The sequence below is a fragment of the Rhinopithecus bieti genome, unplaced genomic scaffold (genome assembly GCF_001698545.2).
Source record: "Rhinopithecus bieti isolate Rb0 unplaced genomic scaffold, ASM169854v2 scaffold_4640, whole genome shotgun sequence".
Classification (NCBI taxonomy): Eukaryota; Metazoa; Chordata; class Mammalia; order Primates; family Cercopithecidae; genus Rhinopithecus; species Rhinopithecus bieti.
The window spans coordinates 489,791-503,353 of record NW_016804643.1 but is presented as its reverse complement, the minus strand read 5'-3'; the positions used below and the strand labels follow the sequence as shown (position 1 = coordinate 503,353).

The window sequence follows — 13,563 nt, the reverse complement described above, 5'->3', positions numbered from 1 at the left end:
ACCTTATTTATTTTAAAACCAAACCACTAGGAAAATATATCACAGCCTGGAAACAGTAAATGGACAGGCTATATTATGATTTCAAGTAATAAGTTGGTGAAAATACAATGAGGTTGATATCAAAACAGTAAGGTGCCATGCTGGGGCAGGAACACTGTGTTGCAACAGCCCCAGGCAGAAATGGCATTTGGTAATGGGGGCTGCCTCTCCTTTGCTTTAAAGGAGTCAGCTCGTCCTAGCCCAAGTTGCTTACTTTTTCTTCCTTGAATTTCCTGTTGCCAGGGGTTTGTCTCAGTTGGGCTCTGTTAATTCAGGAGGCTAAGTACGCAATGCTGGGTTTAGGCTTTCATTCTATCTGTTCTATAAAATCCAGGTTTTTCCAAATCTAGTACTTCATAACTCTTTTATCATCAAGTAGGCAACTGCTCCTCTTTTACTGTTCATTCCTAGATACCGACATATATCACAGTCAAAACCCCTTTCTCTTCCAAGGGGAAAGTGTTACTGCAAGAGTGTCCTGTCATTTTGCTACACACAGCCTCAGGGTCCATCAGCCAGTAATTATGCTTCCCAATAATTAGTGTGTCGTCACCTCTCATGTTTTTGCACGGTCTCCAGGCTGAAGGATGCAGTATGTAATAATTTTAAGAAATGTACATCCACATCTTGATGCCCAGAAATGGGGATCCATAAGGAACCTTTCAAAGTTCTTATCCAAACTAGTCTCCCTACCAATTCCACATCTTAAAATCAACTTGTATGGCCTTGTATAAATTAAACAAAACCAAGAAAACAAAGACCCAGAAAACTTTTTTCCCTTCTAAGTTAGTGACCTCATGGATTTTGTTTCACAGCTTACGGAAAATGGTGTGGTGACACTTCTGGTAAACAGGATGTTGGCAACAAAGAGAAAATATCTCTCCTCAAACTCCACCAACTCTAACCTGCCAGCCTGTTGGTACCTATGTAGTAAGAAGAGTCTGGTGCCTTGGAGGACTCTGGCTTGTTACAGGGAAGATCCTTACTGCCAGGACAAGCGCTGGCCACAGGAAATATAAGCTCTAAAACTCTCCTGTAATACCTCTGACCCAATTTTGCACCACTTTTTTCCATTTCATTTTTTAGGACTGAAACATAAAAGAACCAGTGTCTGGAGGCAAGTGACATATGCCTTACACTTGTGGCCATCCTTACTTTCTTCATTCATAAACTTTGCTTAAAAGACTAAAGTTCCCAATTCCTTATAAAAAATATGTTCTTGCCCTCAGCCCCGATGGCTACTGGCAAAGATTTTTGTTTCCCAATGGCTAAGAGAGCTTCCTTCATCTTCTTGGTCGTAGTTGGGATGAGGTGCACGTGGTCATCCACACACTTGGTCACACAACCGTCTAGCTGCTGCTTCACCTGAAGCTCCTTACTCCCAGCATCTATTAAATCTTTGGCTTTGTTATTGCATTGCATGGTGCACCAGGCCAGGCGGTCCTTGAACTTCTCCAACTCACTGATGACCAAAGCCTGGGCTTGAGCCAGAGGCACATGGCAGCGCTTGATGGACTGGTGCACCTGCTGCAGGGAGGCGTGTCTGTCTTCACAACAGCTGGTGCTGCACCGGAACATGAGACCCTGCATTTTCTGAATGTTCTCTTTCTCCAGACTCTTCACCATGGAGTCTACCACCTGCTGCACCTGCAGCTGCTGTAGCTCTGCCATGGTGACCCTGCGCTGCCCTGTGCTGCGCCACCATATATAGTTATTTTTAACCCCTAAATCTGTCTTTTAAAGGATCTCTTCTCCATCTTTATTGCCAGCGCATCAGTTCAAGCCCTAATAACTTCGTGCCTTTTATTACTATGGTAGTAACTTGATTAGGTTTCCTTTACATAGCCTTTTTCTTCTTGTTTTATTCTTTATATTGTTGTCAAAATATTTATTCTAAAAGGTAGATCTTGCTTGCCACTTACTAGTTTAACATCTTTCAATGGCTCCACATAATCTCCTGGATAAAGTTCAAACTTCTTAGTTTGGCACACAAGGACGTTAATGATCTCACCTTTGCTTATCTCTAACTTTGTGTCTGTCTAGTCCTCCATATTCACAATGTACTTCAGATTTAGGAAACTATTTTCAGCTTACTGAATGTGTGTACTGTTATATACATCCTGTTTGTTTTCTTGTCTTGGAAACTGTCCTCCTTTTTTTTTTTTTTAAGGAAGCCTTCCTTGATTCCACCCTCCAAATCTATATATGATCCCTTTCTTTGTCTTGCTAAACAGCTTGTTAGTATATCTTAACATTTATCACACTATATTGTGATTTTTAGTTTCTCTTCCTCCCTGCAGCAAACTTCCTGAGGATAGGAACTATATTTTATTTCTTATTTTTTCTTTATTCCTAATATAGTACTGGACACTTATCAAATGCTCAGTAAATGTTTGCTGGATAAAAGAAGGAGATTGCTTCTCACCAGAGTTGCATCTCTAGACACTCTGTCTAACGTATATTTTCCCTGTAAGAACCAATTATATATTCAGTAATTTTGGTGACAACCAGGAAAAGAGATATTAGAAACGTCAGATAAGGAAACTGGAGAACTCTTTTGTGTATGGCTTTGGATAGATATTTTCTACCTGAGACTTGCTATATATAATAGGAGACTTCTGCTTTCTTCAGTCTTTGCTTAACTTTGGTATGAGGCTTTTTGTTTTATTTTCATTTCTACTCAGGACTTAAAATTTTAGAAAGATAAGAGGGAGAAACATTTATTTCTGCATTTTGATTTTGTCCTAAAGTGTAATCATTGAGTAAACCAAAATTACTCATTCAGTTCCAGAAATGGTATTTTGTTGGACATTTTATTTGCATTCTGGAATCTAAAGAAGTAAAGTAAGTATCTTGCCTTTTATGTGAGGGCAGTTTGGCTTTTTGATTTCAGGATAAAATTGAGAAGAAAAATGGAAAAGACAGTTCAAATCAATTTTGTAAGTAATGGAGAAAAGGGTTTTAGAAATATCAAAGGAGTTTTAAAAATATCAAACTAGCAGTAGGAATGCACATTTATTTTTTAAAAATATGTAAACTGCATTTTAGTGTTAGTTTTATCTCCATGTATGGTTCATATCTATTTTCCTGGGAGAAAATTCCAGACATCTATAAGTCTTTGTCAATAGGAAGGAAATAATCTAGTGGGACACATATACAAGGCTTTTGAGAAAATAAACTATCTTTCTTCTGCTTTCATCAGTTTGTACCAGAGATTGTTAGAGAAATATGGAGATAGTGTACCCATATTCCATTAAGAAGAGCTAGCTGCTGGTACTTGGAATTTCTGTAAATATATTTTTTATCTTTGTCTTAAATTTATATGCATTTGAAGTTTAAAAAAAATTACGTATTCCAGGTATGTGATGGTAAAACTATTTGGATATTGCAATGTTCCTATCATTTTAAGATTTTTTAAGCCAGTAGTCTACTTGAGTGGTGATAATTATTCACTTAAAATTTAGCTTAATAGAAGAACAAATTTAGAAACTAATCTGTGAATCTCTTTAATAAAGTTAGTCAAAGATTAAATTTTTTCTACATACCTTTAAGATGCTGATTTAGAAGGTATATTTTAAATTATATCATCTGGGACAAGCATAGAGTTATGAGAATCCTCTTAAAATGCCACATAACACAATTTTAGGCATTCATTGCAGCAAAATGAAAACTAAATTAGTATTGTAATTTTTGGCTCATTATAGATTTATAGCAGATATAATTATGTTATCTTTCAGCAAGGACTTCATTTCTCTAAAAATTTGCTCTATAGATGAAGTTGTATGTTAATAGCTCTTTCAAGTTCTTTAGAGTTTTCCCTCCATTATTAAGTTATTTGAATATGACAGTTACCTTGTTATTTAAACAAGGAAGGAACCTGTAGTTTGCAATTGAGAAAACTAAGAGTCAGAGAGAATAACCATGCAGAGACACAGTCAGAAAATGGTACTACTTCTCAGGCCAGTATACTTTCTGCTACCTCTCACTGCATTTCAAAGTTCATTTCTGCTTTGTTTTAGTATATTTATGATATTTTGAAGTGGGATTTCATAATATTAGTAAATAAAATTAAATAAACTCTACCTTACATACTGATACTGTTTACATACTTAGGAAAAAATTGGGTAAATATGTGAAATGACAACTTTTAGTTCTTCCTTCCAGATTGAGATAGTATGAAAGATGAAGTATACACCTTTGTATACTTCAATTCCTTGCAAAAATTCAGAACTTCTGAAATGCTGACTAGCCCTGGAATGTCCTTGACTGTGCTAATTTATAAACCTGTACTGCAAAAGACAGCTTAGGTATTGTTAATTTAGTTCTCAGTTTATAGATTTGTGTTCTTTAAGGCTATCACACAAAATTCCTTGTTTCCTCAAGGTACCCAAACTGGATAAGTTTTCAGTAGTTGATGAAAAGTGTTTGGGCTGTGGCTGTGTGCTATGAAGAGCTGTGTGTACTGTAGTCATTGCTAACTGTTTATATACTTTAATTGTGTATTAAAAATTGCAAACATCTAGTAAGATTTTTTATCAGGATTGCAGAGCACAGTAAATTATAAGTATTATTTGAAAGGGTAGTTTATAGCTTTGAGCAAGACTACAATAATATGAAAATTATTACAGAAATATGAAAATTAAGTGATATTCCGTTTATTGTGTATTACTATGTGAATTATGCTAACTGCTTTCCATCTATTATCTCATTTAATCTTAACAACTTTGTAAGGGAGATATTATTCTTCCCATTTTAGAGATGAGAAGATCAATGTGTAGAGGTAGAAATTATGGTAATTAACTTGCCCAAGGATTTATAGTTATAAGGTGGTAAAATAAGAATCCAGACCTATGTTGATGTAACTTCAAAGTCCTTGCTGTTAATTCCTGTGCCATACTGCTTCTCTTTGCATTTTCACCCTTCTGAAGTTTAATTTTTTTCATCAGTAAAGTAGGAATTGGACTTTGCTACAGATACCATATCTAATTCATTATTTTATTTTATTTTATTAAATAAATAATAAAATAACCTATACCACAGTTTCTTTATCCACTTGTTGATGGATGGGCATTTGGGTTGGTTCCATGTTTTTGCAGTTGTGAATTGTGCTGCTATACACACATGTGTGCAAGTAGCTTTTTCATATAATGACTTCCTTTCCTCTGGGTAGATACCCAGGAATGGGATTGCTGGATCAAATGGTAGTTCTACTTTTAGTTCTTTAAGGAATCTCCACACTGTTTTCCACAGTGGTTGTCCTAGTTTACATTCCCACAAGCAGTGTAGAAAAGTTCCCTTTTCATCACATCCATGACAACATCTACTATTTTTTGATTTTTTGATTATGGCCATTCTAGCAGGAGTAAGGTGGTACCGCATTGTAGTTTTGATTTGCATTTCCCTGATCATTTGTGATGTTGAGCACTTTTTCATATTTTTTTTGGCCATTTGTGTATCTTCTTTGAGAATTGTCTATCCATGTCCTTAGCCCACTTTTTGATGAGATTGTTTGTTTTTTTCTTGTTGATTTGTTTGCATTCGTTATAGATTCTGGATATGAGTCCTTTGTCAGATGTATACATTGTGAAGATTTTTTTCCCACTCTGTGGGTTATCTGTTTACTCTGCTGACTGTTCCTTTTGGTATGCAGAAGCACGTTAGTTCAATTAAGTCCCAGCAGTTTATCTTTGTTTTTATTGCATTTGTTTTGGGTTCTTGGTCATAAAATCCTTGCCTAAGCCAATGTCTAGAAGGGTTTTCCGATGTCATCTTCTAGAATTTTATAGATTCAGATCTTAGATTTAAGTCCTTAATCCATCTTGAGTTGATTTTTGTGTAAGGTGAGAGATGAGGCTCCAGTTTCATTCTCCTACATGTGGCTAGCCAATTATCCCAGCACCATTTGTTGAAAAGGGTGTCCTTTCCTCACTTCATGGTTTTGTTTGCTTTGTCGAAGATCAGTTGGCTGTAAGTATTTGTGATTATTTTATTTCTGGGTTCTCTATTCTCTTCCATTGGTCTGGGTGTTTATTTTTATATCAGTACCATGCTGTTCTGGTGACTATGGCCTTATAGTATGCGATCAGGTAATGTGATGCCTGTAGATTTGTTCTCTTTGCTTAGTCTTGCTTTGGGTATACAGGCACTTTTTTGGTTTCATATGAATTTTATAATTTTTTTTTTCTAATTCTGTGAAGAATGATGGTGCTATTTGGATGGGAATTGCATTGAATTTGTAGATTGCTTTTAGCAATATGGTCATTTTCACAATATTGATTCTACCCATCCATGATTATGGGTTGTGTTTCCAGTTGTTTATGTCGTCTATGATTTCTTTCAGCAGTGTTTTGTAGTTTTCCTTGTAGAGGTCTTTTGACTCCTTAGTTAGATATATTCCTAAGTATTTTATTTTTATTTTTTGGCAGCTTTTGTAAAAGGGGTTGAGTTTTGGATTTGATTCTCTGCTTGGTTGCTGTTGGTGTATAGAAGAGCTGCTGATTTGTGTACATTAATCTTGTATGCAGAAACTTTGCTGAATTCTTTTATCAGTTCTAGGAGCTTTCTGGAGGAATCTTTAGGGTTTTCAAGATAAATGATCATAGTGTCAGCAAATAGGGATAGTTTGACTTCCTCTTTATCGATTTGGATGCCCTTTATTTTTTCTCTTGTGTGATTGTTCTGGCCTGGACTTCCAGTACTGTGTTGAAGAGGAGTGGTGAGAGTGGGCATCCTTGTCTTGTTCCAGTTCTCAGAGGGAATGCTTTCAACTTTTCCCCATTCAGTATTGTGTTGGCTGTGGGTTTGTCATAGATGGCTTTTATTATATTGAGGTATATCCCTTGTATGCTGATTTTGCTGAGAGTTTTAATCATAAAGAGATGCTGGATTTTGTTGAATGCTTTTTCTACATCTATTGAGGTGATCATGGGATTTTTGTTTTTAATTCTGTGTATGTGGTGTGTCGCATTTATTGACTTGCGTGTGTTGAACGATCCCGGCATTCCTAATATGAAACCTGTTATCGGCCGGGCGCGGTGGCTCAAGCCTGTAATCCCAGCACTTTGGGAGGCCGAGACGGGTGAATCACGAGGTCAGGAGATGGAGACCATCCGGGCTAATACGGTGAAACCCCGTCTCTACTAAAAAATACAAAAAACTAGCCGGGCGAGGTGGCTGGCGCCTGTGGTCCCAGCTGCTCGGGAGGCTGAGGCAGGGGAATGGCGTAAACCCGGGAGGCGGAGCTTGTAGTGAGCTGAGATCCGGCCACTGCACTCCAGCCTGGGCGACAGAGCAAGACTCTGTCTCAAAAAAAAAAAGAAACCTGTTATCATGGTGGATTATCTTTTTGACATGTTGTTTGATTCAGATAGCTCATATTTTGTTAAGGACTTTTGCGTCTGTATTCATCAGGGCTATTGGTCTGTAGTTTTCTTTTTTTTATGTCCTTTCTTGATTTTGGTATGAGGGTGATACTGTCTTCATGGAGTGATTTAGGGAAGGTTCCCTCTTTCTCTATCTTGTGGAATAGTGTCAGTAGGATTGGTACCAATTCTTTGAATGTCTGGTAGAATTCTACTGTGAATCCGTCTGGTCCTGGACTTTTTTTTGTTGTTGGTAATGTTTAAATTACCATTTCAGTTCTTGCTGCTTGTTATTGGTCTGTTCAGGGTACCTAATTCTTCCTATTTTAAGCTAGGAGGGTTCTATCTTTCCAGGAATTTATTCTTCTAGGTTTTCTAGTTTATGAGTATAAAGGTGTTTATAGTAGCCTTGAATGATCTTTTGTATTTCTGTGTTGTCAGTTGTAATATCTCCCGTTTTGTTTCTTATCGAGCTTATTTGGATTTTCTCTCTTTTCTTGGTTAATATTGCTAATGGTCTATCAATTTTATTTCTCTTTTCAAAAAACCAGCTTTTTGTTTTATTTATCTTTTTTTTTTTGGTTTTAATTTCATTTAGTTCTGCTCTGATCTTGGTTATTTCTTTTGTTCTGCTGGGTTTGGGTTTGATTTGTTCTTGTTTCTCTAGTTCTTTGAGGTGTGACCTTAGATTGGCTGTTTGTCCTCTTTCAGACTTTCTGATATAGGCATTTAAGGCTATGAACTTCCCTCTTAGCATCGCCTTTGCTGTGTCCCAGAGATTTTGATAGGTTGAACTGAACAACACTATTGTTCAGTTGGAAAAGTTTTTAAGTTTCCATCTTGATTTCGTTTTTGACCCAATGATCACCAGGAGCAGGTTATTTAATTTCCATGCGTTTGCATGGTTTTGAAGGTTCTTTTTGGAGTTGATTTCCAGTTTTATTCCACTGTGGTCTGAGAGAGTGCTTGGTATAATTTCAGTTTTCTCAAATTTATAGAGGCTTGTTTTGTGGCCTATCATATGGTCTATCTTGGAGAAAGTTCCATATGCTGTTGAATAGAATGTATATTCTGTGGTTGTTGGATGGAATGTTCTGTGTATATCTGCTAAGTCCATTTGTTCGGGGGTATAGTTTAAATCCACTGTTTCTTTGTTGACTTTCTGTCTTGATGACCTGTCTAGTGCTGTGAGTGGAGTATTGAAGTCCCCTACTATTATTGTGTTGCTGTCTATCTCATTTCTTAGGTCTATTAGTAGTTGTTTTATAAATTTGGGAGCTCCAGTGTTAGATGCATATATGTTTATATTTTCCTGTTGGACTAGTCCTTTTATCCTTATATAATGTCCCTCTTTGTCTTTTCTAACTGCTGTTTCTTTAAAGTTTGTTTTGTCTGATACAAGAATAGCTACTCCTGCTTGCCTTTGCTGTCCATTTCCCTGAAATGTCTTTTCCACCCCTTTACCTTAAGTTTGTGCAAGTCCTTATGTGTTAGGTGAGTGTCTTGAAGGCAGCAGATAGTGGCTGGTGAATTCTTAATCATTCTGCAATTCTGTATCTTTTAAGTGGAGCATTTAGGCCATTTACATTCAGTGTTAGTATTGAGATGTGAGATACTATTCCATTTATTGTGCTATTTGTTGCCTGTATACCTGGTTTTTTGTTTTTGTTTTTTAAATTGTATTTGTATTTTATAGGTCCTGTGAGATTTATGTTTTAAAGAGGTTCTGTTTTGATGTGTTTCCAGGATTTATTTTAAGGTTTAGAGCTCCTTTTAGCAGTTCTTGTAGTGCTTGGTAGTGGTGAGTTCTCTTAGCATTTGTTTGTCTGAGAAAGACTATCTTTCCTTTGTATATGAAGCTTAGTTTCACTTGATACAAAATTCTTGACTGATAGTTGTTTTGTTTGAGGAGAGTGAAGATAGGGCTTCAGTCCCTTCTAGCTTATAGGGTTTTTGCTGAGAAATCTGCTGTTAATCTGAGAGTTTTTCTTTATAGGTTACCTGGTGCTTTTGTCTCACAGCTCTTAAGATTCTTTCCTTCATATTAACTTTAGATAACCTGATGACATTGTGACTAGGTGATGATCTTTTTGTGATGAATTTTCCAGATGTTCTTTGAGTTTCTTATATTTGGATGTTTAGGTCTCTAGCAAGGCCGGGGAAGCTTTCCTCAGTTATTCCCCAAAATATGCTTTCCAAACTTTTAGATTTCTCTTTTTCCTCAGGAACACCTATTATTGTTAGATTTGGTCATTTAACATAATCCCAGACTTCTTGGAGGCTTTGTTCATATTTTCTTATTCTTTTTTCTTTGTCTTTGTTGGATTGGGTTAATTTAAAGACCTGTTTTCAAGCTCTGAATTTCTTTCTTCCACTTGTTCAATTCTATTGCTGAGACTTTCCAGAGCATTTTGCATTTCTATAAGTGTGTCCATTGTTTCCTGAAGTTTGAATTGTTTTTTATTTATGCTATTTCCCCAAATATTTCTCCCTTCACCTCTTGTATCATTTTTTGGACTTCCTTACATTGGGCTTCACCTTTCTTTGGTGCCTCCCTGATTAGCTTAATAACTAACCTCCTGAATTCTTTTTCAGGTAAATCAGGGTTTTCTTCTTGGTTTGGGTCCATTGCTGGTGAGCTAGTATGATTTTTTGGAGGTGTTAAAGAACCTTATTTTGTCATATTACGAGAGTTGGTTTTTTGATTCCTTGTCATTTGAGTAGGCTCTGTCAGAGGGAAGGTCTAGGGCTGAAGGCTGTTGTTCAGATTCCTTTGTCCCATAGGGTGTTCCCTTGATATAGTACTCTCCCCCTTTTCCTATGGATGTGGCTTCCTGAGAGCAGAGCTGTAGTGATTGTTATCTTCTGGATGTAGCCACCCAGCTATTCTACCAGGCTCTGGGCTGGTACTGGTGGTTGTCTGCACAGAGTCTTGTGACCTGAACCATCTATGGGCTTCTCAGTCATGGATACCAGCACAGTATTTGGAGTGTCTGGGTCCTGCTGGTGCACTCTGCTTCCTTCGTAAGGTGTGTGGGTCCTCTCAGGCTTCCTGATTTATTCCTGCAGTTGTTCTGGAGCAAAAATTCACAATGCGAGCTTCCACATGCTGCTCTGTCTGTCCGAGTCAGAGCTGCAATCTAGTCTGCCTCCCATCCACCATTATCCCCTTTTGTTCCCAGTTCTGGAGGCAAGAAATCCAATCAAGGTGTTTTAAGGGCTGTGAGAGAAGGGCATGTGCCAGGCCTCTGTCTTTGACTTGTAGATGTCTGTCTTCTCCCTGTGTCTCTTCACATTGTTTTCTCACTGTGCGTCTCATTGTGGTTTTTATTTGTATTTCTCTAATGATCAGTGATATTGTGCTTTTAAAATATGATTATTGTCTGCATGTGTCTTCTTTGGAAAGGTGTCTGTTCATGTCCTTTGCCCACATTATAATGGGGTTGTTTGCCTTTTTTCATGTTAATTTGTTTAAGTTCCTTGTAAACTCTGGAAATTAGACATTTGTTAGATGGATAGATTGCAAAAACTTTCTCCCATTCTGTAGGGTGTCTGTTCACTCTAATGATAGTTTCTTTTGCTGTGCAGAAGCTGTTTAGTTTAATTAGATCCCATTTGTCAGTTTTTGCTTTTGTTGCAATTGCTTTTGGCATTTTTGTCGTGAAATCTTTGCCTGTGCCTACCTATGTCCTGAATGGTATTGCCTAGATTTTCTTCTAGGTTTTCTATAGTTTTAGGTTTTGCATTTAAGTCTTTAATCCATTTTGAGCTAATTTTTATATATAGTGTAACAATCGGATTCAATTTCAATCTTTTGCATATGGCTAGTTGTTTTCCCAGCACCATTATTAAATATGGAACCCTTTGTCCATTGCTTGTTTTTGTCAGGTTTGTCAAAGATCACAGAATTATAGGTGTACAGTCTTATTTCTGGGCTCTTTATTATTTTCCATTAGTCTGTGTGTTTATTTTTGTACCAGTACCATGGTGTTTTGGTTACTATACCCCTATAATATGGTTTGAAGGGAGATAAGGTGATTCTTGCAGTTTTTTTCTTTTTGCTTAGTATTGTCTTGGTTATACGGGGTTCTTTTTCATTCCATATGAATTTTAAAGTAGTTTTTTCTAATTCTATGAAGAGTGTCATTGGTAGTATGATAAGAATAGCATTGAATCTGTAAATTGCTTTGGGAAGTATGGCCATTTTAATATTGGTACTTTCTATCCATTAGCCTGGGATGTTTTTCTATTTGTGTCTTCTCTGATTTTTTTAAGTAATGTTTTATAGTTCTCCTTATAGAGATCTTTCACCTCCCCGGTTAACTGTATTCACAGGTATATTATTCTTTTTGTGGCTGTTATGAATGAGATTGCCTTTGTGATTTGGCTTTCCACTTGGCTGTTGTTGGTATATAGGAATGCTAGTGATTTTTGTACATTGATTTTTTATCCTGAAACCTTGCTCAAGTTGTTTTATCAGCTGAAGGAGCTTTTGTGCTGAGACTATCGGGTTTTCTAGATAGTTGTTGCAGCACTTTTCATTCTGATTATGGTATAAATGGTTATTTTCTGGAGTTTCCTGAAGTATCTATTGGCAATCTCAGTTATCTGGAATCCTTTGGCAAATTAGTATTGAGGATGTAGTATAACGGAATAGAACAGACAAAAAACCCCAAAAGATAATAGGCTCAGGTTCTTCCACTAGGAAAGCTACTTATAACTGGGCAGCTTATTTCACTTTTCTGAGCTTTGGGTTCTTCATGTTTACAATAAAGAGAGGACTAATTTATTTTAAAGTTCTCTAAGGATCTAAAATTTTATGCTGTCTGGAATATAATGAAAAGAACATAATGTCTTTATGTAGGGAAAAAATAGTTGTGAAATTTTTAATTAGGGGATGTGCATTTTTTTTTAGTCACAGTGCCATTGCACACTTAATAGACTACACTCTAGTGTAAACATAGTTATATATTCACTAGGAGGCCACAAAATTCATGTGACATGTTTTATTTTGATACTTACTTTATGGCGGGGGTCTGGAACTTAACCGGCTCTGTCTCCAAGTATATGCCTATACTTTTGTTTAAGCGAAAATGTGAACTTCACTGTACTTTGTTACCTTTGTTGTTTTATGCAGAGGCATCTAGAATGATGAATCCTTTCCGGAAGATTTTCAGTTTACTTTTCCCAGACCCATCAGAGGATGTCACTGTTTGTGGTAGCTATATGAAATGTATTTCTTAAATTGTAAGACTTGAAACTTGAAATTACTTCTTGATCCTTGGGCTGTAGAATGGATGTTTTATTAGCAGGCGTGAAAACAACACGAATTTTCTTGTACTTCCCCATCAGAGCTTTTGGGTGACTAGGTGCATTGTCAACGAGCTGTAATATTTTGAAAGGAATTTTATTTATTTTTTTTCTGAGTGGCAGTTCTCAAAGGTGGGTTAAGTAATTTCGGTGATCCACGCTGTAAACAGATGTACTGTCATCCAGTCATCCAGTCATCCAGACATTGTAGTTCCATTTTCAGAGCACAGGCAGAGTAGATTTAGCTTTTTTTTTTTTCTGAGACGGAGTCTTGCTGTGTCGCCCAGGCTGGAATGCAGTGGCATGATCTCACTGCAACCTCTGCCTCCCAGGTTCAAGCGATTCTCCTGCCTCACCCTCTGAAGTAGCTGGAACTACAGGTGTGTACCACCATGCCTGGATAATTTTTTTTTTTTGTAGTAGAGATGGGGTTTCGCCATGTTGGCCAGGCTGGTCTCGAACTCCTGACCTCAAGTTATCTGCCGGCCTCTGCCACCCAAAATGCTGGGGTTACAGGTATGAGCCACCATGCTCAGCCCAATGTAGCATAATTCTTAAGGGCCATTGGATCTTCTGCATGGTAATTGAGCACTGGCTTCACAGATAAGACACCAGCTTCATTAGCCCCTAACAAGAGAGTCAGCCTATCTTTCGAACTTATGCGTTGACTTTTCCTTTCTACGTATGGGATTCCTAGATGTCAGTTTATTCCAATAGAAGTCTCTTTCATCTACATTGAAAATCTGTTGTTTACTGTAGCCACTTTCATCAGTTATCCTAGCTAGATCTTCTGGATAACTTGCTGCAGCTTCTCCATCAGTACTTGCTGCTTCACCTTGCACTTTCATGTTAT

At 37.1% G+C, this 13,563-nt stretch overlaps 1 protein-coding gene and 1 pseudogene across 1 annotated transcript in view; one reads left to right on the top strand and one right to left on the bottom strand.

Annotated features, from left to right (window-relative positions):
• Nucleotides 1–13,563, top strand: part of SENP7 (SUMO specific peptidase 7) — a 180,749-nt gene that overhangs the window by 86,799 nt on the left and 80,387 nt on the right.
• On the bottom strand, nucleotides 1,225–1,710 carry LOC108527939 (protein FAM136A pseudogene; annotated as a pseudogene).